Below are 25927 nucleotides of genomic sequence, written 5' to 3' on the forward strand. Positions count from 1 at the left end.
CTGGGATCTCTAAGATCCCTTCTAGCTTACCATCCTATGACACTGGTGTAGTTAGGCATGGCTAGGCCTCCTAGAATCTCTGATTCCACACACAGTACTGTGGTTTTGTAGCTATCAAGCAACTGAACAAGGCAATGACCAAAGTGCTCTGACCAATTTCTCCTAGAGTCCTAGAGATGTACTCTCACATGTGAAATATAATATATATAAGCATGTTTATAATAGCCACAGACTGAGTGAAACCTAAACATCTACCAACAAAGGACTGCTTAAATACATTCTGCTATATCTACAGTAAGTATGGAATACTGTGCAGTCATGCAGCCATAGGAAGCTCTTTAAGTACTGTTATGAAACAGTATTCTATAGATTAAGTGAAAAAAAGCAAGGTGCAGAATAGTATTTATGGTATGGTATGATTTGTATAAACATTAAGGGTGTATGTATACAAATATACATAGAGTATCTCTGGGAGGATACACAAGAAAACTGGTAGCATTGACTGACTCAAGGAAAGGGAAATGTACAACTAGGGAGATAGAGAAAAAATGTATTTATCTGTTCAAAACATAAAAAGAACCTTAGCCCATCATGTCCCAGACCCATCTTTTTCTTTTTTTTATTTTTATTTCTTTTAAGATTTTTATTTGTTTGAGAGAGAGCACAAGCAGGGGGTAGGTGGAGAGGGAAAAACAGACTCCCTGCTGAGCATGAAGCCCAATGCAGGACTTGATGCCGGGACCCTGGGATCATGACCTGAGCTGAAGGCAGACATTTAACCGATTGAGTCACCCATGTGCCCAGACCTATCTTTTTCAACCATCTAACAGAATTTAAGTGAACAAAGTTAGGAGTGACTTTGTTTCTGAAAGAAAAAAGAAGAGTCGAAGGCAATTTTTTTGCTCAGCCTGTCTCAGAAGTGTTTAGGTGGTTATCACGGGTCTTTACTGTTTGCTTCCCTCTCTGCCCTCAAGACTTTAAGGTGTATCTTGAGAGTTGCTTCAAGCAGCTAACTGTCAAAGGAAACTGGAGAGCCTAGGAGAAGCTTCTGTTCAGGTGAGGCCTGAAAGAAAAGTGAAGCCAGAAGTTCACAGTAGCCAGGAGTTCACAAACTACCAAGTAGGGCACATAAGAGTTTCTCATTCCTTCAAAAAGCTGTTGCTGCATGTCACAGTACATCATAGGGTCACTAATACTAGGCCATATACCCAGACAAGAAACCAATTTTTTAAAAAAAAGATTTTATTTATTTATTCATGAGAGACACACAGAGAGAGGCAGAGACACAGGCAGAAGGAGAAGCAGGCTCCATGCAGGGAGCCCAATGCAGAACTCGATCCCAGATCTCCAGGATCACACCCTGGGCCAAATGTGGTGCTAAACTGCTGAGCCACCTGGGCTGCCCAAGAAACCAAATTTTTTTTAATCATCAGCCCCCTAGAAGAACAAATAGAAGTCATTCTTTTTCTCAAATAAATATTATAAACAGCATTCATTGAAAGCTAGCAACAACTTAAAAAGTACAAAGATATATATAATTCATAGCCAGGAACTAACCATAGATTAACACATTCAGTGAGAAGAACAATTTGTCATCTATTTAGATTTATTTTATGAAGGATGACCATATGTTAAATTAAGTGAAGAATGAAGCTTTGAAATATAACTCAATAAGCAAAAAGTATAGGGCTTGGTTTTAATATTATAAGTGGGCAAATTTGACACTTTTTTGTGAGATGCATCTGTTTGGCTTTAACTATTATACAAATCATAATAAACTAAAAGAGCTAATTTTTAGTTTAAATAATATTAACACCAATTTTGAGTGCTTACTATATGCCAGGTACTGTTGTAAGCTATTTATGATCTCATTTAATACAATGTACTTATGATATAGGCACTAAGATCATCTCCAGCTTATGAATAAGGACATTGAAGCACAGAGAAATTAAGGAGTGTCTCTAAGCTAAAACAGCTTAGGTTGTAGGGCTGGGATTTGAACCCAGGAAGCCAGGCTCTGGTGCCTGGGCCGTAGTCATTTCAAACAGCAAACAAATTGTGTGGAAAATTCAAATATAGGAAATATTAGGGATCAATTTCAAAGTTCCAAAGATACAAGCCAGAAAGAAGTCTGCATTTGTGAAATTCATATCTGAACTATTTTAACAGTCACCTAACTGATTTCCTTACCTAGTTTCTATATCCTACACTTTCCCACTTTATCAAGCTTCCTGTGATACCTCTGTCATCACATCACTCCTTTGACCAAAAGTTCCCAAGGGCTCCCTTCTGCCTACCTAATAGATCTTATTATTTTTATTATTTTTTTACCTAATAGATCTTAAACTTGAATGTGCAGCATACACACCTGAGGAGCTTCCTTAAAATACTGATTTCCTAAGCTGAAACCCTGAAAATTTGATTTAGTAGGTCAGGGTGAGGCCTGGGAATCCATGTTTTAAGCAAGCTTTGTAAAAACACTGGCCTATGTGGACAAAGCCCACATACCTTATTATAGGATTTAAGGCTGTCCGTGACCTGGCCCAAACCCACCTAACTCCTAATATAAAAGCTCTATTGTAGAATAGCCACTGTCCTCCAACTTCTCATATAGGAGGCATTTCTAACTCTAAATTTCTGCCTACCCCCTCCAACCCATCTGGAGTGACCTCCTGCCTTCTTTCCTGCTACTATCCAAATACTATATATCCTTCAAGGTCAAGCCCAAGTTTCACCTACTCTATAAGACTCTCCTTAAATTCTCCATCCCAGAAAGGTATCAATCTCTTGTTGAATAATTAAGTCTCTACTGTCTGGCCACAATCCTTTTGGTATTTAATGGTTTCAAGAGTATATGCCTTGCTTCTTCAATTAGACTGACTGCAGCCACTATCCACATGTGGCTATTTAAGTTGGAATGAATTAAGATTAAATAAAGTTAAAATTTCAGTTCCTCAGTTACACTAGCCACATTTCAAGTGTTTAGCAGCCACAGAGAACATTTCCACATCACAGAAAATTCTAATGGACAGCATGGCAAGAGTCTGCTTATGGCTGTCACAGCTGCTTTCTTATATATTCTCCCTATAAGCAATGTTTGCTCTAAAGTTAAAGTAGATATGTATCCAGACTGCAAAAAGTGATAGATTTCCTTTTTAAACTGATTCCCATTTTGAGTAAAAGGAGTTCAGAAGATAAGTGTACATGTCATTCTGCGTTTCTTTTTTTTAAAGATTTTATTTATTTATTCATGAAAGATACAGAGAGAGGCAGAGACATAGGCAGAGGGAGAAGCAAGCACTATGAAGGGAGCCCAATGTGGGACTCAATCCCAGCACTCCGGGATCACGCCCTGAGTCGAAAGCAGATGCCCAACTGCTGAGCCACCCAGGTGTCCCTCATTCTGCATTTCTAATAGTCAAAATCCTTGGCTTTTCTCAATTTTCATTCTCCTTGACCTCTCTGTTGCATTTGGCATTATATAGGGCAGATCTCCCTCTCCTACAAGAAATGCTCTCCTCCTTTGCTTCCATGACGCTGTCAGAACAAGAATGGTCATCATTAATTTATTGAGCTCTTACCATGGGCCAAGCTAAGCACTTTACATACCTCAATGACAATATTAAGTAAACAGTAGTATTTTATAGATGAGGTACTTGAAGTTCAAAGAAAATTAATTTGCTCGAGGATACAAGGCTAGTAAGTGGTGGTGATGGGACTAGAACCCAAACCACATCTTTTAAGGCTCTTAAGATTACTAGATCAAATACCCAAAAGAGGCAGGGTGGCTGTCAATTCCAACATCAAAGAATGGAAATTAACCTACTCAAGAGTCTCCTCTTTTCTTTTTTCCCTGCCCTTCTAAAACTCTATCTTATTCTATCTCATATACCCCTCTGGTAGATTTTCAAGGTCTTAATAGCCTGGGGAATTTAAAGCCAATTACTAAGTAATTGAGAAAAAAAGTAACCACAGTAGGTCAGGGAGAACAGGGACCAGGTACTGCCTTTCATTTTCATGAATTCTGTTTCTCCTAAATACCCTGTAAGCTCTTACCATTAAAACCTGTGTTGTTCAGGCCTTACGATTTTGATTCAAGTACTCTGCCAATAGTTCATTTTAATTACACTGGAGAGTATTTATAGCTTTTCTGCTCTCTGGATTGGGCTTTGTGTACAGTAGCTACTGCCAGAGCTAGTCAAATAAGGCAAGTGAAATGCTGGAGGAGTTCAGCTTGAGGTTGGAACAGTCACCTACTTATTAGTGTTTCATATTACGCTGTTTACTGATACCCTTAAGCAGGTCAAACTCAGCAGTTGTGGCCAGTAGACAGAGGGTGAGGATGCAGAAGAAAAAGCTTATTGCAACTTTGTCCCCTGCCTTCATGGATTAAGAGACAGTCAACCCTATAGATCTCTCAAACTCACTAGGCTCCCATAATGTAGTGTCAGCAACACAAGGCCTAGCTATTGGAGACAGGGAGCTTATGTTATTAACTGTATAGATCCTTTGGAGTTTGAGGCCTCCATTACTTAACTTAAGAATAAGGAATATGGGAAATCTCTGTACCTTCCCCTCAATTTTACTGTGAACATTAAGTTGCTTTACAAATAAGGTTTATTTTTATTTTTTTTACAAATAAAGTTTTAAATAAAGAGAAAAAAAGGAAAAAGAAGAAGGAATACTGGCTTCTCATCCTAGTTATACAAGTAAATGGCTCTGGGGGTGGGTAGGGGGTGTACATGCAAATATTTAGTGAGGACTTTTCTCTTTTTATTATTGCATATACCATAAACATTCTAGGATATTGTTTTGTGTTCTTATATTTGACATAAATATAATAATATGGAGTTTTATGCTAATTTTTCCTCAACAGTATGCTTTTGATGCAATTTTGCTGGAGTTCTACGTTCTACATGTAGTTATAATTCATTTTAACTGCTTTATGGAAATCTATCAGATGAATACACCATAATTTATATATTCATTCCATTGATGGTCATTTAGTTTGTTTTCCTTTTTTTTACTATTACAAATAAAATTCTTCAGTGGACATCTGTATATGCATGGGCACATGTGGGAGAGTTTCTCTCGATTAAAAATCCTGAGTGAGCAGCACGTGGGTGCCTCAGATGGTTAGGTGTCTGCCTTCAGCTCAGGTCATGATCCTTAGGTCCTGGGATCAAGCCCCACGTCAGGCTCCCAGATCAGCAGGGAGTCTGCTTCTCCCTCTCCCTCTGCCACTCCCCCTACTTGTGCTCTCTGTCTCTCTCTCTCAAAACAATAAATAAAAAATCTTTTTAAAAAATCCGTGAGTGAACCATGAGACCTTTGTTGATGACAGTCTGTATCATTAGTAAGGCAAGATGGTAAAATCCTTTCTCTAGGTACTGCAATTAAAAGATTTTTTTTAAGATTTTACTTATTCATTCATGAAAGAGAGACAGAGACAGAGACACAGGCAGAGGGGGAAGCAGCCCCCCTGCCCCGTGGGGAGCCCCATGCAGGACTCAATCCCAGATCCAGGGATAACGCCCTGAGCCAAAGGCAGATGCTCAACTGCTGAGCTACCCAGGTGTCCCTAAAAGATGTTTTGAAATGTATCTAGAGTTTTGTAAATGATGGTAAAGATTTTTTAAATAACATATTTGAAATTTTAAAAATAAATAAATAAATAATCCACAAGTGGAATTACTTGGTCATAGGGCATTCATTCATAAGTTCAACTTTAGTAGATATTGCCAAATAGTTTTCCAAAGTAGTTGTTGTACCAATTCTCTTTTCTGTTAAGATTTTATTTATTTGAGAGAGAGAGAGAGAGAGAGAGAGAGAGGGAGGGGCAGAGGGAGAGGGAGAAGCAGGCTCTCTGCTGATCTGGGAGCCTGACGTGGGGCTTGATCCCAGGATCTAGAGATCATGACCTGAGCTGAAGGCAGACACTTAACTGATTGAGCCATCCAGGCACCCCACCAATTTTCATTACCACCAATAGTGGACAAAAGTTCCAGTCGATCTAAATCTTCATTAATACATAGTACTATTAGTCTTTCCTCATTTTAGCCACTCTGATGGATGTGTAGTCATATATTGTGGGGTTTTTTTTTAAGATTTTTTTTTTTTACTTGACAGAGTACACAGAAGGAGAGCAAGCACACAGAGAGAGGGAGAAGCAGCCTCTCTGCTTAGCATGGGCTCCATCCCAGGACCCTGAGATCATGACCTGAGCTAAAGGCAGATGCTTAATTGACTGGGACACCCAGGTGCACCATCTTGTGGTTTTAATTTGAATTTCCTTGATAATTAATGAGATAGAGCACATCTCATGGGTTTATGATCTGATAGGCTTTCTTAAAGCAGATATTGACAGGGACAAGAAAGGGATAAGAAGAAAGACATTGGGTGGTGACTAAGGGATGGGGGTGGGAAGCAAACACTGTAGAAAGGAGAACCTAAGGGCATTAAATCAGACTTTCTGAGAAGACTAGTTTTTCTGAGGACCAGCCTAGAATATACAGATTCAGGAGTCTCTTCAGAACAGCAGCCACAGATGCTTGTAAAGGCACACGTAAAAGTATATGTAAAACATGTTTGAAGTCCAACCATAAAAGAATCCTGGCAGCAACCTATGTCCAAACACTCGTTTCTACAACAGCAGCAGTTCCAGCTGCTTCTTGCCATCTCTCACCAGGTTAGGTTCCGACTGGATCTCAATGCCCTTGTCTCAAAAATGATAGCACTGGCTTTGCAGACTCTGGCTAGAAGGCAATAGGATATTAGTATTATTTTTTTAAGATTTTATTTATTTGGGGGTTCCTGGGTGGCTCAGCTGTTTAGCGCCTGCCTTTGGCCCAGGGCGTGATCCTGGAGCCCTGGGATCGAGTCCCACGTCGGGCTCCCAACATGGAGCCTGCTTCTCTCCCTCTGCCTCTCTCTCTCTATCATGAATGAATGAATGAATGAATAAATAAATCTTAAAAAAATATTTTATTTATTTATTCATGAGAGACACAGAAGAGAGAGAGGCAGAGACACAGGCAGAGGGAGAAGCAGGCTCCCTGCAAGGAGCCTGATGCGAGACTCGATCCCTATACCCCTCGATCACGTCCTGAGCCAAAAGCAGACACTCAATAACTGAGCCACTCAGGCATCCCAGGAAAGCAGTATTAAAGAGCGCAGAATGGGAAATATTCTTTTGTTTCCAGCTTTACTGAAGTAAGATTGACCAAATAAAGTTTCATATATATATATATATATATATATATATATATATATATATATATATTTAAGGTGTATATCATGATGTTTTGAGATATATATATATATATACACACACATTGTGAAATGATGACTACAACTAAGATAATTAACATATCTGTCACCTCACACAGTTACCTTTTTGCTTTCTTTTTTTTTAAAGATTGTATTTATTCATGAGAGACACACACAGAGAGGCAGAGACACAGGCAGACGGACAAGCAGGCTCCCCATGGGGATCCCGATGTGGGACTCAATCCCTGGACCCCGGGATCACGCCCTGAGCCAAAAGCAAACGCTCAATCACTGAGCCACCCAGGTATCCCACACATTTTTTTGGAGTAAATATTCTTTCTGCTCAGCACAAGTAAAATATGACTTTCTACAGTAGTCAGGCTGCAGAGGAACATGGTTTAGAGTGCTGCTTTCTCAAACTTTCATGTGCATGTGAATCCTCTGGGGATCTTGTTAAAATAGACTCTGATCCAAGAGTTTTGAGGTAAAACTTGAGATTCTGCTTTTCTAACAAGCTCTCAGATGCTGCTGATCTAAGGACCACACTCTGAGTTTAGAACATGAGCTATGGAGTCACACAGACCTGAGTTTACAGCCCAGCTTTCTGGGCTGTGGTGTTCTTAGCTGTGAAATCTTTGATAGGCTATTTAATCTCTCTGAGCTTTTGTTTCCTCGCCTATAAAAAGACTTTTTTAAAAAAATCATTACCTACTTCATAGGGTTGCTGAGTAGGTTAAATAAAATAATGCATGTAAAACATGTTTAGCACAGTGCATGGAAAGAATAAGTAACTAATATGTGCTAGCTATTGTTAATATTCCATGAACTGGCACTTCTACACATCTATGATACTCTGTGGACTGGGGTTCAGAATGATTATCTGGAAGCACTACAAGAGCCTAGATTAATCAGAGAAAGATAGACTGAATCATATTTAGTAATATTTTATGTTAGGCTTATTTTATTGTATTCTAAGGCTTTGAAAGTTGAGACTTCATCTGTATCAGTCAGGGTCCTAGCAGGAAACAGATGGCATGCTCAAATTAGTAAAGTTAGTGGAAATTTTAACAAAAGGACTGTCTACAAAGGTATGGGCAGAGTGTAGGAAAACCAACAGGGATACAGAGCACAGTAACTTGGGGCTGTTTTACCACCCATACACCCAAAATGATGAAGGGAAGGGACAGATAGCAGGAAAAAGGAGACTGCGGCACAGAAGGGGTCCCCTTGAGAGAAACTGTGAGCTTTGGTTAAGAGAGCATTCAGCCTACAGCAATCTTCCAAGGCAGAAGCCAGGAATAAAGCCCTAACCTTGGTTTCTTCACTCCCTTTGATGTCAGGCCAGGTATCTCTACCACCTAAACCCTACCAGAAGCCAAGAAGGGATGGAAACACACTGATATAATCCATGTAGATTAGTCTCTCCCGGGGCAGACAGTAGGTGGAGAGTGGATCTGGAGGGGTAATCAGAAGATATCTGGTATACCATCTCTGACACATATATTCAACCAAAATACTATCCAAACCAGAACCTGACCAAGCCAGGAAAACAGACTACTGTTTGGACAAAGCTAAACTCCATTAGTTTATCACTGAATGACGGTCAATGACTTCCAGGGTATTTCCCTTTTGGATGTCCTATAATAATCCAAAACTCAACACGTCTAAAACTGAATTCATGGGACACCTGGGTGACTCAGCAGTGGAGTGTCTGCCTTCAGCCCAGGGCGTGATCCTGGAGTCCCGGAGTCAAGTCCCACATCGGGCTCCCTGCATGGAGCCTGCTTCTCCCTCTGCCTATGTCTCTGCCTCTCTCTGTGTCTCTCATGAATAAATAAAATCTTTAAAAATAAATAAATAAATAAAACTGAATTCATCTTCCTGTACCACCACAATGTAACTTTCCCATTTTCATGAATGGCAGCCTTTGATATACCAGTCTCTCAGCCTGAAACATTTTTCCATTTCCTCTCTGCATATATAAATCGTGCCTATTCTTTAGGGTCTACTTCAAATAGTCCCTCCTCAGATGAGCAATGGGCATTTCACTATATGTTGGCAAACTGAATTTAAATAAAATATTTCTTTAAAAAGTTACTCCCTCCTCTAAGAGGTCCTCCCCCAACTAGTTTAGCCTACACTGAAGCCCCATCACCAGTAATTCAATCACTATTGTCAGGTGCTGTATTTAACTGGTTTCAGGGGCAGCCTGAATGGCTCAGCAGTTTAGCACCACCTTCAGCCCAAGGCCTGATCCTGGAGACCCTGGGATCCAGTCCCACGTCAGGCTCCCTGTATGGAGTCTGCTTCTCCCTCTGCCTGTGTCTCTGCCAATCTCTCTCTCTCTTTCTCTCTCAAATAAACAAACAAACAAACAAACAAACTGGTTTCGGTAGACATACCATCATCCCAGGTAAATACTATACTTCTTGAAGGAAGGAACTATGTCCTAATTTTCTTTTTTCCTGTTTGTCAAGACCAAGCATCTTGAGATTTATTGAATGTAAGTATACAATAAGCACTGGAAGGATGAAGAATTCGGAAAAAATAGCAGGGGACCAAATTTCAAATTTCATTTTTCTATTAGAGCTTCTGAGGACTTAGCTGGCCTTGTGTAGAAATATGCAGGCATAAAGGACAGCTCTGTCTCCCATCTACTCACTTGGCATTTTAAAAACACTGTTCTAAATAAATAGAGAATCAAAACAGAAATTACAACTGTTCAGAAATGATTTACAGGGAAATCAACACCCATCAAAACCCACGATATGCAGCTAAAGTGGTACTCATAAGAAAGTTCTAGCACCAAATTCATTTATTTATTCTAATATATTCAAATATATTTCAACTGGCAATATGAACTATTTTGGCTGACAATAAGTGAATTAAACGGTCAACTCAAGAATACAGATAACTAAATACACCCAAGGAAGGCAGATGGAAAGAATAAAATTTTTTTTCAAAATTAATGGCCCATTTCTTACCAATCCTCCCTCTTACAACACAACAAAAAAACCCTGGATGAAATAACAATCAAGCATAGAAGAACCTGAAAAGTAGAAAGGAGTAAGTGGACTTTCTAGGGACTTTAGGATATAAGAAACACTACAATGGTAAGTTGTCTGGGTGCTCTTGGGGACCCTGGGTGGCTCCATTGGCTGGGCGCCTGCCTTCAGCTTAAGTCAATGATCCCAGGGTCCTGGGACTAAGTCCCTGCATTGGGCTCCCTGCTCAACAGGAAGCCTGATTCTCCCTCTCCCTCAGTCTGCTGCTTCCCCTGCTTGTGCTCTAACTCTCTCTGTCAAATAAATAAAATCTTTTTAAAAAAAGTTGTCTGGTGCATCTTTTTGCCTCCTATATTGCAGATGGGGTGCAAAGAAGCCTGCAACCCGAAACTGCCAATAAACCCAGACCAAAAAAGGGCCAAAGATAAGCTTGTTTCCTTTAGTTAAATAATCAGAGAAAGGGTGACCTAGCACCTTTTTGATAATACCCACCCCACTCTAGCCAAACATCAAAGGAAAAACTGTCCCTTCCCCCCTGTAGTATCAGTGATATCACACAGAGTCACCCATGTCTGGTCCTACGTGGCAGCAGTTAGGCAGGGTGAGTTAGCTCTCTGTTTCCTCCACAGGGGAGGTGCCAACAGGACCAAACAGGGAACTGAACATCCATCCCACCTCCCCAGTAGCAAAGAGATGGAATGAGGCAATACAAGGTGGTGCTAGTTAGCACTCCATCTTCCTCACTGTGGTAATATCAGTAGGGACTTCCTTACCTGGCAGCAATGAGGTGGTAAGAGTCAATCCATTGCCCATTTTTCCACCTGATGTGGAAGGCACCAGCAGGGAGCTGAACTCCCACTGCCTCCCAGCAGTAATTAGAGATAAGTGAACCAAGTAAGCATTAGGACTTGCAGGAAAATAAAAAAAGGACAGAACATTCATATTATGGGAGTCATAGAAAAAGAGAAGAAAAGACTATGGAGCTGAAAGAGTATTTGAAGAAATAATGGTTGAAAGCTTTCCAAAGGCTAAGATGTTGACATTAGTGGACTGTGATAAGTTACTAAGATATAATGCAATAATTAGAGCAACTACTAAAAAAAATCTATGCAAAAAAATATAATCAAGACCTGTACAGATTAACCAAAATGGAATTATTATTATTTTTTTAAAGAGTGATGTCATTCTTATTTTATCTTTAGTTTTTTAAAATATTTTATTCATTTATTAATGAGACCAGAGATAGAGAGGCAGAGACACAGGCAGAGAGAGAAGCAGGCTCCAGGCCGGGAGCCCAGTGTGGGACTTGATCACGCCCTGGGCCAAAGGCAGACACTCAACTGCTGAGCCACCCAGGCATCCCCCAAAATGGAATTATTAAAAAAGATTCAAGTAACACATAGCAAAGCAGGAAAAATGAAGAGGAACAATAAACAGAACAAACAGGAAACAAACAAAAAATAAAACAACAAACTTAAGCTTTAACATATCAGCAATTATGTGAAATATAAAAGGACTAAGTAAACCAATTAGAAAATGAGACTGACAGGCACCTACGTGGCTCAGTTGGTTAAGCATCTGCTTTTGGCTGGGGTCATGATCTCAGGCTCCTGGGATAGAGCCTGAAGTCAGGCTCCCTGCTCAACAGGGAGTCTGCTTCTCCCTCTTCCTCTGCCCCTCTCCCCCACTTGTGCACATACTTGCTCACTCTCTCTCAAAGAAATAGATAAAATCTTTTTAAAAAGTAATAAAATAAAAAATGAGATTGAAAGAATGGTTAAAAAAACATGACCCAAACATGCTGTCTACAAGAAATCCACTTCAAACATAATGATATAGGTAGGTTGAAAATAAAAGATATATCATACAAAAAGAGTAAAAAAGGTAAGGTAGACTTTAGAACAAAGAACATTACCAGAGACAGAGGAGACATTACATAATGATGAAAAGGTCAATTCTACAAGACAGAGCAAATCTAAATGTGTAGGCACCAAACAACATAGCCACAAAATATATTAAGCTAAAACTAATAGAAATGTAAAGACAAACAAATCCACAATTATACTTAGAAACTTCAACATCCCTTTCTCAACAACTGCTGGAACTATTAGAAAATCATCAAGGATACAGAGGAACTGAACAGTACTATCAACCAGCATTTGCAAGACATTCCACCCACCAATAGCAGAACATACATTCTTTTCAAGAGCCTATGGGACATTCACCAAGACTGACTATCTCCTGGATCATAAACTAAACTTGAACCAATTTTCTTTTCTGAACAAATTTTTAAAAACTACAACCATACACACTGTGTTCTCTGACCACAGTGAAATCAAACTAGGAATCAGTACCAGAAAACAACAGGGAAATCTCCAAACATTTAGAAATTAAACAACTCATGTATAAATATGTCATGAGTCAAAGAAGTCTCAACAGAAATTTAAAAAAATACATTGAACTGAATGAAAATGAAAGCACAATATATCAAAATTTGTGGGATGCAGCTAAAAGCAGCGAAGAGAAGTAAATTTATGGCACTAAATACTTATATTAGAAAAGAAAAAAATTCACATAATCTAAGCTCCTACCCTAAGAAACTAGAAAAACAACAGCAACATATACTCAAAGCAAACAGAATGAAAGAATATAATGATAAGAGCAGAAATCAGTGAAATTGAAAGACAGAAAAACCATATAAAAAATGAAACAAAAAGCTGGGTTCTTTGGGGGAAAAAAATTAAAACCGATAAACCTCTAGAAAGAATGACAAAAAAGAGAGAAGGTACAATTTACCAGTATCATGAATGAAAGAGGAGATATGGCCACAAAACTTTCATACATCAAAAGGATAAGAGAATATTATGAATACCTCTGCAGAGATAGATTAGACAACTTGGATGAAATGGACCACAATTCCTCAAAAAGCACAAATTACCACAACTCTTCCAATATGAAATAATTTGAATCTATAATTATTTAGGAAATTAAGCTCATAGTTCAAAAACTGCTGAAAGAGAAATCTCCAGGCCCATAAGGTTTCACTAGAGAATTCTACCAAACCATTTAAAAGAATTATTAACAATTCTGCACAATCTCTTTCAGAAAAGATAAGGTAAAAAAAAAAAGAAAAGATAAGGTAAGTCCAGCTTACATTTATGAGGGCAATATTATCTTGACACCAAATCAAACAAAGCCAGTAGAAAAAAATCCCTCATGGTATTTATATCCCTCAGATATAAAAATCCTCCAAAAGATATAAACAAATATAATCCAGCAATGTATAAAAATAATTATACACCACAACTAGGTGGGGTTTATTCCAGAAATCTAAGGCTAGTTCAATATTTAAAAATCAATGTCATTCAACTATCAACAGGCTAAAAGGAAAAACCACATGATCATATCAAAGGATGTAAAAAAAAAAGCATCTGACATCCATTCATTATAAAAACTCTCAGAAAAACTAGGATACAAGATAACTTCATTAACCTAGTAAAGAAAATTCTCAAAAAAAAACTAGAGCTAATATCATACTTAAGATTAAAAGAATGAATAATTTCAGAAACAAGGCAAAGGTGTCTGCTCTCACCGCTGCTATTCAACATAGTACTAGACATTCTAAACAGCTTGATAAGGCAAGAAAAATGAAATCAAATAAATAAAGATTGGAAAGGACAAAATAAAATCCTCTCTATTTATAGATGACAAGATTATGTAGAAACCCTCAAGGAATCCAAGCACACAATAAAACTATTAATACTACACACAAGAAGTTGGATTGATCTAAAGGGAATTATGTTGAGTGAAAAAGCCATTCTCAAAATGTTACATACTGTATGCTTCCATTTATATAACATTCTAAATGATAAATTTATAGAGATGGGGAACAGATAAGTGGTTGCCAAGATTTAGAGACATGGGAAGAGAGATGACTTACAATAAAAGGGTAGCAGGGATCTTTGTGGTTACAGAACAGTTTTAGGGACACCTGAGTGGCTCAGTGGTTGAGCGTCTGCCTCTGGTTCAGGTTGTGATCCCAGGGTCCTGGGATCGAGTCCTACATCAGGCTCCCTGTGGGGAGCCTGCTTCTCCCTCTGCCTATGTCTCTGCCTCTCTCTCTATCTCTCTCTCTTTCTCTCTCTCTCCCATGAATAAATAAATCAAATTTTAAGAAAAAAAAAAAACAACAGTTCTAGGTCGTTATTATGATGGTGGTTACATGAATCTATGCATGTGTTAAAATTGTACAGAATTTTGGGACAACTATATATCCACCTGCAAACAAATACAGTTGGGACCCTACCTTATACCATATATAAAAATTAATTTAGAGGGACCTGGCTGGCTCAGTTGGTAGAGCATGCAACTCTTGGGGTTGTGAGTTCAAGGTCCACATTGGACAGAGTTTACTTAAATAAAAACAAAACAAAAAAGATTAATTTAAAATGGATGAAAGACCTACATGTAAGGGATAAAAATTTAAAATTCTTAAAAGAAAACAAGCATAAATCTTCACAAACTTGGATTAAGCAATGGTATCTTCAATGTGATACCAAAAGCACAAGCAACAAAAGGAAAAACAAATAAACTGGACTTCGACAAATTTAAAAATTTGTGCTACAAAGGATACCATTAAGAAAGCACAAAAATTATTAGTCAGCCATAATGAACGATGAAATCTTGCCATTTCCAGCAATGTGGATGGAAGTAGAGAGTTTTATGCTAAGCGAAATAAGTTCACAGAAAGACAAATACCATATGAATTTACTCATATATGGAATTTAAGAAACAAAACAAATGAGTAGAGGATAAAAAGAGAGACGCAAACCAAGAAACAGACTCTTAATACAGAGAACAAACTGATGGTTACCAGAGAGGAGGTGGGTGGAAGGATGAATGAAATAAGTGATGGGGATTAAGGACTGTACTTTGGGGGGCACCTGCGTGGTTCAGTTGGTTAAGCATCTGCCTTTGGCTCAGGTCATGATTCCAAAGTCCCAGGATGAAGCCCACATTGGGCTCTCTGCTTGGCAGGGAGTCTGCTTCTCCTTCTGCTCCTCCCCCTGCTCATGCTTTCTCTCTGAAAGAAGAAAGAAGAGAAGAGAGAGAAGAGAAGAGAAGAGAAGAGAAGAGAAGAGAAGAGAAGAGAAAGAAAGAAAGAAGAAAGAAGAAAGAAAGAAAGAAAGAAAAAAAGAAAGAAAGTCTTTTAAGAAAAAGGAGTACAGGGTTCCCTGGGTGGCTCAGTGGTTTAGCACCTGCCTTTGGCCCAGGGCACGATCCTGGGGTCCCAGGATTGGGTCCCGCATCGGGCTCCCTGCATGGAGCCTGCTTCTCCCTCTGCCTGTGTCTCTGCCTCTTTCCCTCTCTGTGTCTCTCATGAATAAATAAATAAAATCTTAAAAAAGAAAAAGGAGTACACCTTCGATGATGAGCACTGGGTGATGTATGGAAGTGTTGGGTCACTGTGTTGTACACCTGAAACTAGTACTACTCTGTCTGTTAACTGGAATTTAAATAAAGACTTAAAAAAGAAAGTGAAAAATGCAAAAATCAAAAACAAAAAACATTAAAAAAACAGAAAGTGAAAATGCAACCCACATGACAGAAGAAAATTTTGCTCATTATTTATCTAATAAAGGACTTGAATCCAGAATATATAAATAACTCTTACAACTCAATAATAAAAAGACAACGACTTTTCTTTAATGGACAAAAGATATAAATAGATACTCTCCAAAGAAGATAAACAAATGGCCAATAAGCACATGAAAAGATGCACATCATTAGACATTAGGGAAATCCAAATCAAAACTGCAATGAGATACCTTTTCACACCCACTAGGATGGCTATCATCAGAAGGACATAAAAAAGTGTTGGCAAGGATGTGGCAGAACTGGAACCTTCATTCATTGATGGTGGGATTGTAAAGCAGTGTAGCTGCTTTTAAAAGTAATCTGGCAGTTCCTCAAAAAATTGAACATGGAGTTACCATATAACCCAGTTATCATATGATCCCTACCTAAGTATATGATCAAGAGAAATAAAAAGATAAGCCCCCCATACAAATTTGTACATAAATGTCCATCACAGCATTATTTCTAATATTGAAAAAATAGGGCAGCCCTGGTGGCGCAGCAGTTTAGTGCCGCCTGCAGACCAGGGTGTGATCCTGGAGACCCAGGATCAAGTCCCGTGTCCGGCTCCCCGCAGGGAGCCTGCTTCTCCCTCTGCCTGTGTCTCTGCCTCTCTCTCTGTGTGTGTCTCTCATGAATAAATAAATAAAATCTTTAAAAAAATAAAAATAAAAAATAAAATAAAAACAATCCAAATGTCCATCAATTGATGAAAGGATAAATAAAATGTGGTATATTTAGGAAATTGGAATATTATTTAGCAATAAAAAATGAAGTCCTCATACATGCTACAACATGGATGAATCTTCAAAATATTATGTGAAGAAGCCAATCACATGTACTCACTTCGGCAGCACATATACTAAGAAGCCAATCACAAAAGATTATGTTCCACTTATATGAAATGTCTAGGATAGCAATCAATAGAGACAGAAAGGAAATTAGTGGCCACCAAAGGCCAGGGGTGGGAAGAAAAGACAAGTGACTTTCATCCAAGAATACTCTACCCAGCAAAGTTATTATTCAGAATTGAAGAAGAGATCTCCAGGCAAGCAAGAGCTAAAGCAGTTCATCACCACTAGACCAGCCTTACAAGAAATGTTAAAGGGATTTCTTTAAGCTGAAACAAAAGGGTGCTCATTACTAATAGGAAAACATATGAAAGTACAAATCTCACTGGTAAAGGTAAATACATAGTGAAATTTAGGATAATCTAGTGTTGAAAAAGTGGAGAGTTAATCATTTATAAAGCTAATGTGAAGGTTAAAAGACAAAAGTAGTAAAAATAATGACAATAACTTGTTAATAGTTACACAAGATAAAAAGATGTAAATTGTGACATCAAAAACATATTGCAGGGGAGTAAAACTGTAGGGCTTTAGAATGTGTTCAAATTTAAGTTACTTTCAACTTAAAACGGATTGTTATGAATCTAAGTTATTTTAAATAAGCTTCATTGTAACCACAAAGTGAAAACCTATAGAAGATATATAAGAGAAACAAAAAGAAATCTAAGCATATCACTACAGAGAACCATCAAATCACAAAAGAAAAGAGCAAGAGAAGAAAGTAATAGAGGAACTATAAATCAACCGGAAAACAATGAACAAAATGGCAATAATGTCTTTAAATATAGATTGACAAAATGCTCAAAAGACATAGGCTGGATGGAAAAAAGTCTATATGCTACCTACAAGAGACTCATTTCAGATGTGATGACACACAGACATAGAAAGTGAAGGGATGGAAAAATATGTTCCATGCAAATGGGAACCAAAAGAAAGTTGGGGTAGTTATACTTTTATCACACAATAAGACTTTAAGACAAAGACTGTAATAAGAGACCAAAAAGGTCATGACATAATGATAAGGGTATCAATCCAACAAGAGCATATAACTTTTGTAATCCATTTATGCACCCAACATCAGAATAGCTAAATATATAAAGCAAATATTACTGGACCTGAAGTGAGAAAGAGACAGCAATACAATAATAGGGGCATTAATATCTCAGTTTCACTCATGGATAGATCGTCCAAACACTTTAGACCAGATGGACTCAACAGACATACAGAACATTCCATCCAAAAGCAACAGAATACAGATTCTTCTCAAGTGCACACAGAACATTCTCCAGTATGTATCATATGTCAGGTTACAAAACAAGTTTTAATAAATTTATGAAAATTGAAATCATATCACACAACTTTTCTAAACATAATGGTATAAAACTAGAAATCAATTACCAGAAAAAATGGGAAAATTCACAAATAGATGCAGATTAAACATCATGCTACTGAACAACAAATGGGTCAAAGGAGAAATCAAAAGATACCTTGAGGCAAATACAAATGGAAATACAACCTGCCAAAACTTATAGGCTGCAGCAAAAATTTTCTAAAATTGATTGTAGTAATGGATACACAATTCTTTGAACATAATAACCACTGAACTGCAGATTTTAAATGTGAGAATTGTCTGGTTTGTGAATTATGTCTCAATAAAGCTATTATTTGGGGCACCTAGGTGGCTCAGTGGTTGAGTGTCCGCCTTCTGTAAAACTATAATTATTTCAAAATAAAAAGTTAAAAAGGCAAAAACAAAAAATCTTGATTATAGATACTTATTCTAGCTCTATTCATAATTGTCAAAAATTGGAAATAATCCAAACAGCCTTCAAAGGATTAAATAAATACACTTGTTAGTACATCCATACAATGAATTATTACTCAGCAGTAAAAATAAACCAACTATTTATACACTCAAAAACTTAGATGAATTTCAAAGCCATTAGGCTTAAGTTAAAAAACTAGTTTGGGACACCTGGCGACTCAGTGGTTGAGCGTCTGCCTTCAGCTCAGGTTGTGATCCTGGGGTCCTGGGATCAAGTCCCACATCAGGCTCACCATGGGGAGCCTACTTCTCCCTCTACCTATGTCTCTGGCTCTCTGTGTCTCTCATGAATGAATAAATACAATCTTTAAAAAAAAACTAGTTTCAAAAGGTCATATACTAGTGCTCACTTTGGCAGCACATATACTAAAAGGTCATATGCTGTACAATTCAATTTATGTAACATTCTCAAAATGACAAAATTGTCAGAGAATAGAGTATTGGTTGTGAAAAGTTAAGAGTGTGTAGGGGGAGAGTTGAGGGAGAGGTATAAGTGCCAAGAAATAACAAGAGGAAATTGTTATTGTGGGGGTGATGCAATCATTTTATATATATAGATTATGGTAGTGGATCCATGAATCTATGTGTGTTAAAACTCTATGGATAGGGATCCCTGGGTGGCGCAGCGGTTTGGCGCCTGCCTTTGGCCCAGGGCGTGATCCTGGAGACCCGGGATCGAATCCCACGTCGGGCTCCCGGTGCATGGAGCCTGCTTCTCCCTCTGCCTGTGTCTCTGCCTCTCTCTCTCTCCCTCTGTGACTATCATAAATAAATACAAAAATTTAAAAAAAAATAAAACTCTATGGATAGATGTGTTTTTTAATTTTTAAAAAAATTTTGTCAATTTCTCTGGGGCACCACTGTGGCTCAGTCAGTTAAGCATCTGCCTTCAGCTGGGGTCATGATCCCAGGGTCCTGGGATTGAACACCGAGTCGGGCTCTCTACTCAGCAGGAAGCCTGCTTCTCCTTCTCCCTCTCCTGTCACTCCCCCTACTTGTGGTCTCTGTCTGTCAAATAAATGAATAATACCTTTTAAAAAATATTAAAGATTTTGTTTATTTATTTGAAAGAGAGAGTGAGTAAGAGAGAGAGCACGAGCTGGGAGGAGGGGGAGAGGGAGAGGGAGATGCTGACTCCCTGCTGAGCAGGGAGCCTGATGTGAGACTTGATTCCAGGACCTGGGACCATGACCTGAAGGCAGATGCTTAACCAACTGAGCCACGCAGGTGCCCTAGATGTGTTTTTCAAAAGCCTATTTTAAAATATAATAATTTTAAAAGAAAACAAATGATAAAAGAAAGGAATGAAGAGTAAATCTGTAGATTAAATGAGATGTTAAAATATCAAGTTTTCTAAAATGGACAATACTACAGTGTGTATGGAGATGACATCAGCTAATGGCAGAGTAGGCAGTTCCAAACTCCCATCCCTCCACAGAAACACAGAAAAACAAGCAGAAACTGTCAGAACGAGTGTTGTCAGAACTCTGAAAAACAATCAAAGGTTTAGAAGCAACCAAGTGAACCCTGAATTTCTTTTTTTTTTTAAAAAAAAGAAAACTTAAAAATGGCAGGAAAGCTTTGTGGTGTTTTTACCTACCCTTGCCTCACCCCTGTGCAGCTCAGTGGTGGTCCTGAAAATGGTAGCCTACATTCCCAGTGTAGGACCCTGGTCCTTGGTTCCAGAGATGGTGGAGCAGACCTCACTCACAAATGATTCTGTGGATCTGTTCTAACTCATCTGGAGGATACCTGAAGGAGTGACACTATGTTCTAGTCTTTGTTTCCCCTAAATCAGAATTCATTCAGGGCAGAAAAGTGACAGGTACTGCTCAAAAATATTGTAAGACAAACAGAATCCTGCAGCTGCCTGGGGTAAAGATTATCTTAAGCCATACCATCAATATATGACCTAAATCCTGGGAGGAAAAGCCAGGAAGAAAGTTCCTTTGGGAAATTAGAGCATTCAAAAGTGCCTGTGTATATTGGGGAATTTAGAAAGCTACATGCATACCCAGGGCAATACATATACTTAGAAAAGACCTGAGAAGACCCTAGGCTTGCTCCCCTGACTGATATCTAGATTCAGTACAAATAGGAAGTGAAGGCTAAGGTAGAGGGTGTAAACAGCCCAGATACAAATTGAAGGAGTCCCCCAACACAGAGCCAATCTGCAAAGACTAGAAGACGTGGGGAGTTTTTTCTTTTGTTTTAGTTCTTGATATTCAAAGAAATGTCTTCAAAACTAGGTGAATACAAGCTAAAAAACCAAGACTTCCATGACAACAAATAACACATAATATAGTTTTTGCAAAAATGGTTTGGAAATATCATTAGACAAACAGATGAACATAGCCCTCAACAATAAAAAACAGAACTCTGGGGGAAGGGGAAATCTGATTTCCAGAGTTATCACATTATATTTAAATGTCTAGTTTTCGGGATCCCTGGGTGGCGCAGCGGTTTGGCGCCTGCCTTTGGCCCAGGGCGCGATCCTGGAGACCCGGGATCGAATCCCACGTCCGGCTCCCGGTGCATGGAGCCTGCTTCTCCCTCTGCCTGTGTCTCTGCCTCCCTCTCTCTCTCTCTGTGACTATCATAAATAAATAAAAATTTAAAAAAAATTTAAAAAAAAATTAAAAAGTTAAAAAAAAATAAAAAAAAATAAATGTCTAGTTTTCAATTTAAAAACCATAAGGCATACAAACAGGAAAGTATAATTCATTCACAGAAAAAAAAGTGAACTGATAGAAACCATCCCTGAGAAAACCCAGATATGAGACTCATTAGACAAAGATTTTAAATTAGCTATCTTTTTTTAAAAAAAGATTGTATTTATTTTTTCATGAGAGACACAGAGAGAGAGGCAGAGACATAGGCAGAGGGAGAAGCAGGCTCCCTGCAGGGAACTCGATCTCAGGACCCCAGGATCACAACCTGAGCCAAAGCCACAGGCTCAACCACTGAGCTACCCAGGTGCCCCTTAAATTAATTATCTTAAATATGCTCAGAGAGAGAAAACAAATCATGGACAAAGAACTGAAGGACATCTGGAAAATGATATGTGAACAGAATGAGAATATTAATAAAAAGACAAATTCTAAATAGAACCGTAGAAATTCTACAGCTGAAAAGCACAATAGCTAAAATAAAAATTTACTAGAAGGATTCAATAGCCAATTTGAGGGATCCCTGGGTGGCGCAGCGGTTTGGTGCCTGCCTTTAGCCCAGGGTACGATCCTGGAGACCCGGGATCGAGTCCCGCATCGGGCTCCCGGTGCATGGAGCCTGCTTTGCTTCTCCCTCTGCCTGTGTCTCTGCCTCTCTCTCTCTCTGTGTGTGTGTGACTATCATAAATAAATAAAAAATTAAAAATTAAAAAAAATAGCCAATTTGAGGAAGCAGGAGACAGAATCAATGAACTTGAAAACACAACCATCAAAATTATGAAGTCTGAGGAGTAGAAAATAGGAATGAAGAATGGTGAACAGAGCTTAAGAGATCTGTGGGACACCATCAACTGGACCAACATACACATTATAGAAGTCCCAGAAGGAGAAGAGAGAGAAAGAATTTGAGGGAATAGTGGCTTAAATTTCCCAAATTTGATGAAAAGACACAAATCTACACATTCAAGAATCCCAATGAGCTCCAAATATGATACTCAAAAAGATCCACACGAGAGGGCAGCCTGGGTGGCTCAGCAGTTTAGTGCTGCCTTCAGCCTAGGGCATGATCCTGGAGACCTGGGATCGAGTCCCACATCAGGCTCCCTGAATGAAGCCTGCTTCTCCCTCTGCCTGTGTCTCTGCCTCTCTCTCTCTCTCTCTCTCTCTCTCTCTCTCTCTCTCTCATGAATAAATAAATAAAATCTTTAAAAAAATAAAGATTTCTTAAAAAAAAATCCACACTGAGACATAATGAGTTCCATAATGTGTCAAACTGTTGAAATCCAAAGGCAAAGAGAGAATCTTAAAAGCAGCAAGAAAGCAGTGACACACACATACAAAGGATTCTCAAGATTATTAGGTAATTTCTCACTGGAGATATTGCAGAGCAGAAGTCAGCGAAATGATATATTTAAAGTGCTGAAAGAGGGGCACCTGGATGACTTAGTCAATTATCTGGTCATGATCTCAAGGTGGTGAGATCAAGCCCTGTGTTGGACTCCATGGAATGGAGCCTGGTTGGGATTCTTTCTCTCACTCTCCCTCTGCCCCCTTCACCTCCTACCTCCATGCTTGCTTGCTCTCTAAAAAATAATAATAATAATTAATAAAGTGCTGAAAGAAAAAAACCGTTAACCAAGAATTCTGTAACTGACATAGCTGTCCTTCAAAATTGGAATAATTAAGACATTCCCAGATAGGGCACCTAGGTGGCTCAGTGGCTGAACATCTGCCTTTGGGTCAGGTCATGGTCCCAGGGGCCTAAGATCGAGTCCCACATTGGGCTCCCCACAGGGAGCCTACTTCTCCCTCTGCCTATGTCTCTGCCTCTCTCTCTCTATGTCTCTCATGAATAAATAAACACAATCTTTAAAAAAAAGATAAATGCATAAATATAATTTTAAATTAGGGGGACCTGAGTGGCTCCATCAGTTAAGTGTCTGTCTTCGGCTCAGGTCATGATATCAAGTCCCGCATCAATCTCCTTGCTCAATGGGGAGTCTGCTTCTCCCTCTCCTTCTGCCTGCTGCTCCCCCTGCTTATGCTGGGAGCACAATACAATAAATAAATAAAATCTTAAAAATAATAATAATTTTAAGTTTGTATTATTGGGCACATAATATATAAAATTTAAGTTGTAACAACAAAGCTGGGTGGAGTTGCAAAGGAGCAAAATAATTGGATGCTATTGAAGCTAAGTTGGTTATCAATTTAACAAGTTTTTTAAACTTTATTTATTCATGAGAGACACAGAGAGAGAGGCAGAGACATAGAGGGAGAAGCAGGTTCCTCACAGGGAACCCGATGTGAGACTCAATCTCTGGACCTGGGATCATGCCCTGAGCCGAAGGCAGACGCTCAACCACTAAATCACCCAGGCATCCTAGTCATCAATTTAAACTAGATTGTCAGGGGTGCCTGGATGGCTCAGTCAGTTAAGTGTCTTGGTTTCAGCTCAGGTCATAATCTCAGGGTCCTGGGATGGGCCTAAATTGGGTTCCAGGCTCCGCAAGGAGTCTGCTTGTGGATTCTCTCCTTCTTCCTCTGCCCCCGCCCCCGCTCACGCCCTCTCTATATCTTTCTCTAAAAATAAATAAATAAATCTTTATTAAACTTGACTGTCATAAATTTAGGGTGTTCCTGGAAACCACTAAAAAAAAAATCTCAAAAAAATAAACTATTGTGTTTAGGGATACACACTTAGGTGACAGAAACCATAAAGAAACACAAGGAAGTGACTCCTAAAAAAGTCATGATAGTGGTTACTTTTTGTTCTATTTAGGCCTTCAACTGATTGGGTGAGGTCTACATATTAAGGAACACAATTTGCTTTACTCATTTAAATGTTAATCTCATCCAAAAATACTGTCTCCGATACACCCAGAATAATGTTTGGCCAAATGTCTGGGCACTGCATGGCCCAGTCAAGTTGATACATGTAGGATAAGTACTGACCCAAGTAACTTTGTTAGTTGGTGGAATAAGTGGAATCTGTAACAGCAAAAGCAAAAGGAAGTGCACACAGCACTATAGTCTAGCTGATCAAGTTGTTCCCCATGGATAGGAGTTAATGATTCTAATACTGCTATATATGTATACTGGAATGAACAATCAAGTATATAGATCATGTATGATAGAAGCTGGGGAGGGAGAAGGCTGGAGTGATCTACATGGTGATGGGTTAGAGTTGAAAACATCAGTATGATCTCACATTTAGTTCAATTTACATAAACACTATCACTTAAATATTTATAGGTATATACACAAGTTAGTATACATTTCCTTGCTCTGTCACCTGAGAGGGCCTAGAAGCAATGACACTTCAGTAGCAATGAGCACATCTACTACCCAGATCTGGATTTCTAAGACCATTCCCTAATGAAAGGATCCAGGACTCCTTGAAGAAATGGCTGATTCTATGTGTAGGGCAAGGAATACAGAGGAGCCTGAAAGCATCTTATAGTGCCAGAAAGTAAAGAAGTGCTCAAAAAGAAAGAAACAAATAAACAAACAAAAACACAATGATGGAGGTATGTCAGAAGGATATGGGAGTGTATTGAAAGAATTCCCAGTGCCAAAGTTGGAACAATTTGAGCAAAAAAAAGGTAGTATTGGAATATAATTCAAAGTATAAAATAAATACCCATGAGTCCATACTGCATTAATAAATGATTTAATAAACAAATAGGTGAAAATAGACAAACTTCCCATACAGAAGAATCCCAAATAATTTATGCTGATACTCCACTTTCAAGGAAGTAGAGTATAGCTCCCCATTCCCTAAGTGTGGGCTGCACATAGTGACTTTCTTCCAAAGAATCAAGTATGGAAAGGGGAGAATAGAGTTACTTCACATTGTAGAGACTGGACAAACACCACCTCAGCTAGGTGATCAAAGTCAACATCATCAACAATTATCATGTTGATAGCATGGGCTCATGATATGATGTGATGAGAAAGGCCTTTGCCTGTGTGGTTTTCCTCCCAAGAATTCATAACTCTAGTTTACTCATGAGAAAAATATCAGACGAACACCAAGTGAAGAGCATTCAACAAAAAACCTGACCAATACTCCTGTTTTGGTCATCGAAAACAAAATCTGAACAACTATCACAGCCAAGAGGAGCCTAAGACTTAACAACTAAATGTACTGTGGTATTCTAGATGGGGTCTTGAAATAGAAAAAGGACATTAAAGAATATTGGTTCACTAATTGTAAAAAAAAGTACACCATACTAGCACAAGATGCTCAGACTAGGGGAAACTGGGTGTAGGGTATTTGGGAAATCTCTGTAGTATCTTTGTGATTTTTCTGCTTAACTAAAACCATCCTTAAAAAATGAAGTTTATTTTTAAAAAGTTCACTAAAAAAAGATTAAGAAAAATACAGTTTGGCCAGAAGAGAGAGAGAGACCCAGAGCAGAGGCAGTTTCTTTGGTACCTGAGATCCCCATTCAAACCACCTGTGAGAATCTTAACCTTCTGTACAGGCTCTGAAGCTAGAACACTTGAGTTTGAATTCTGGCTTCATCATTTCCTAGCTGGGTAACCCTGGGAAAATTACTTAACCTCTTTGTGAACCTCCTCTCCAAAAAGTAGGAATGACAGCCCTTGATTTCTGTCAATGTTGTAACAGGGATTAAATTAGTTAATATGTATAATGTGCTTAAATGA

General features: G+C 38.6%; 1 protein-coding gene across 1 annotated transcript in view; it reads right to left on the reverse strand.

Annotated features, from left to right (window-relative positions):
* Positions 1-1290: 1290 nt before the first annotated feature.
* Positions 1291-25927, reverse strand: part of TRMT2B (tRNA methyltransferase 2 homolog B) — a 114570-nt gene continuing 89933 nt past the window's right edge. The window contains 1 exon segment of the mRNA XM_055338062.1: positions 1291-3537. The gene's annotated coding sequence lies outside the window, so the exon portion shown is untranslated.

The sequence above is a fragment of the Nyctereutes procyonoides genome, unplaced genomic scaffold (genome assembly GCF_905146905.1).
Source record: "Nyctereutes procyonoides isolate TBG_1078 unplaced genomic scaffold, NYPRO_anot_genome, whole genome shotgun sequence".
Taxonomy (NCBI): Eukaryota; Metazoa; Chordata; class Mammalia; order Carnivora; family Canidae; genus Nyctereutes; species Nyctereutes procyonoides.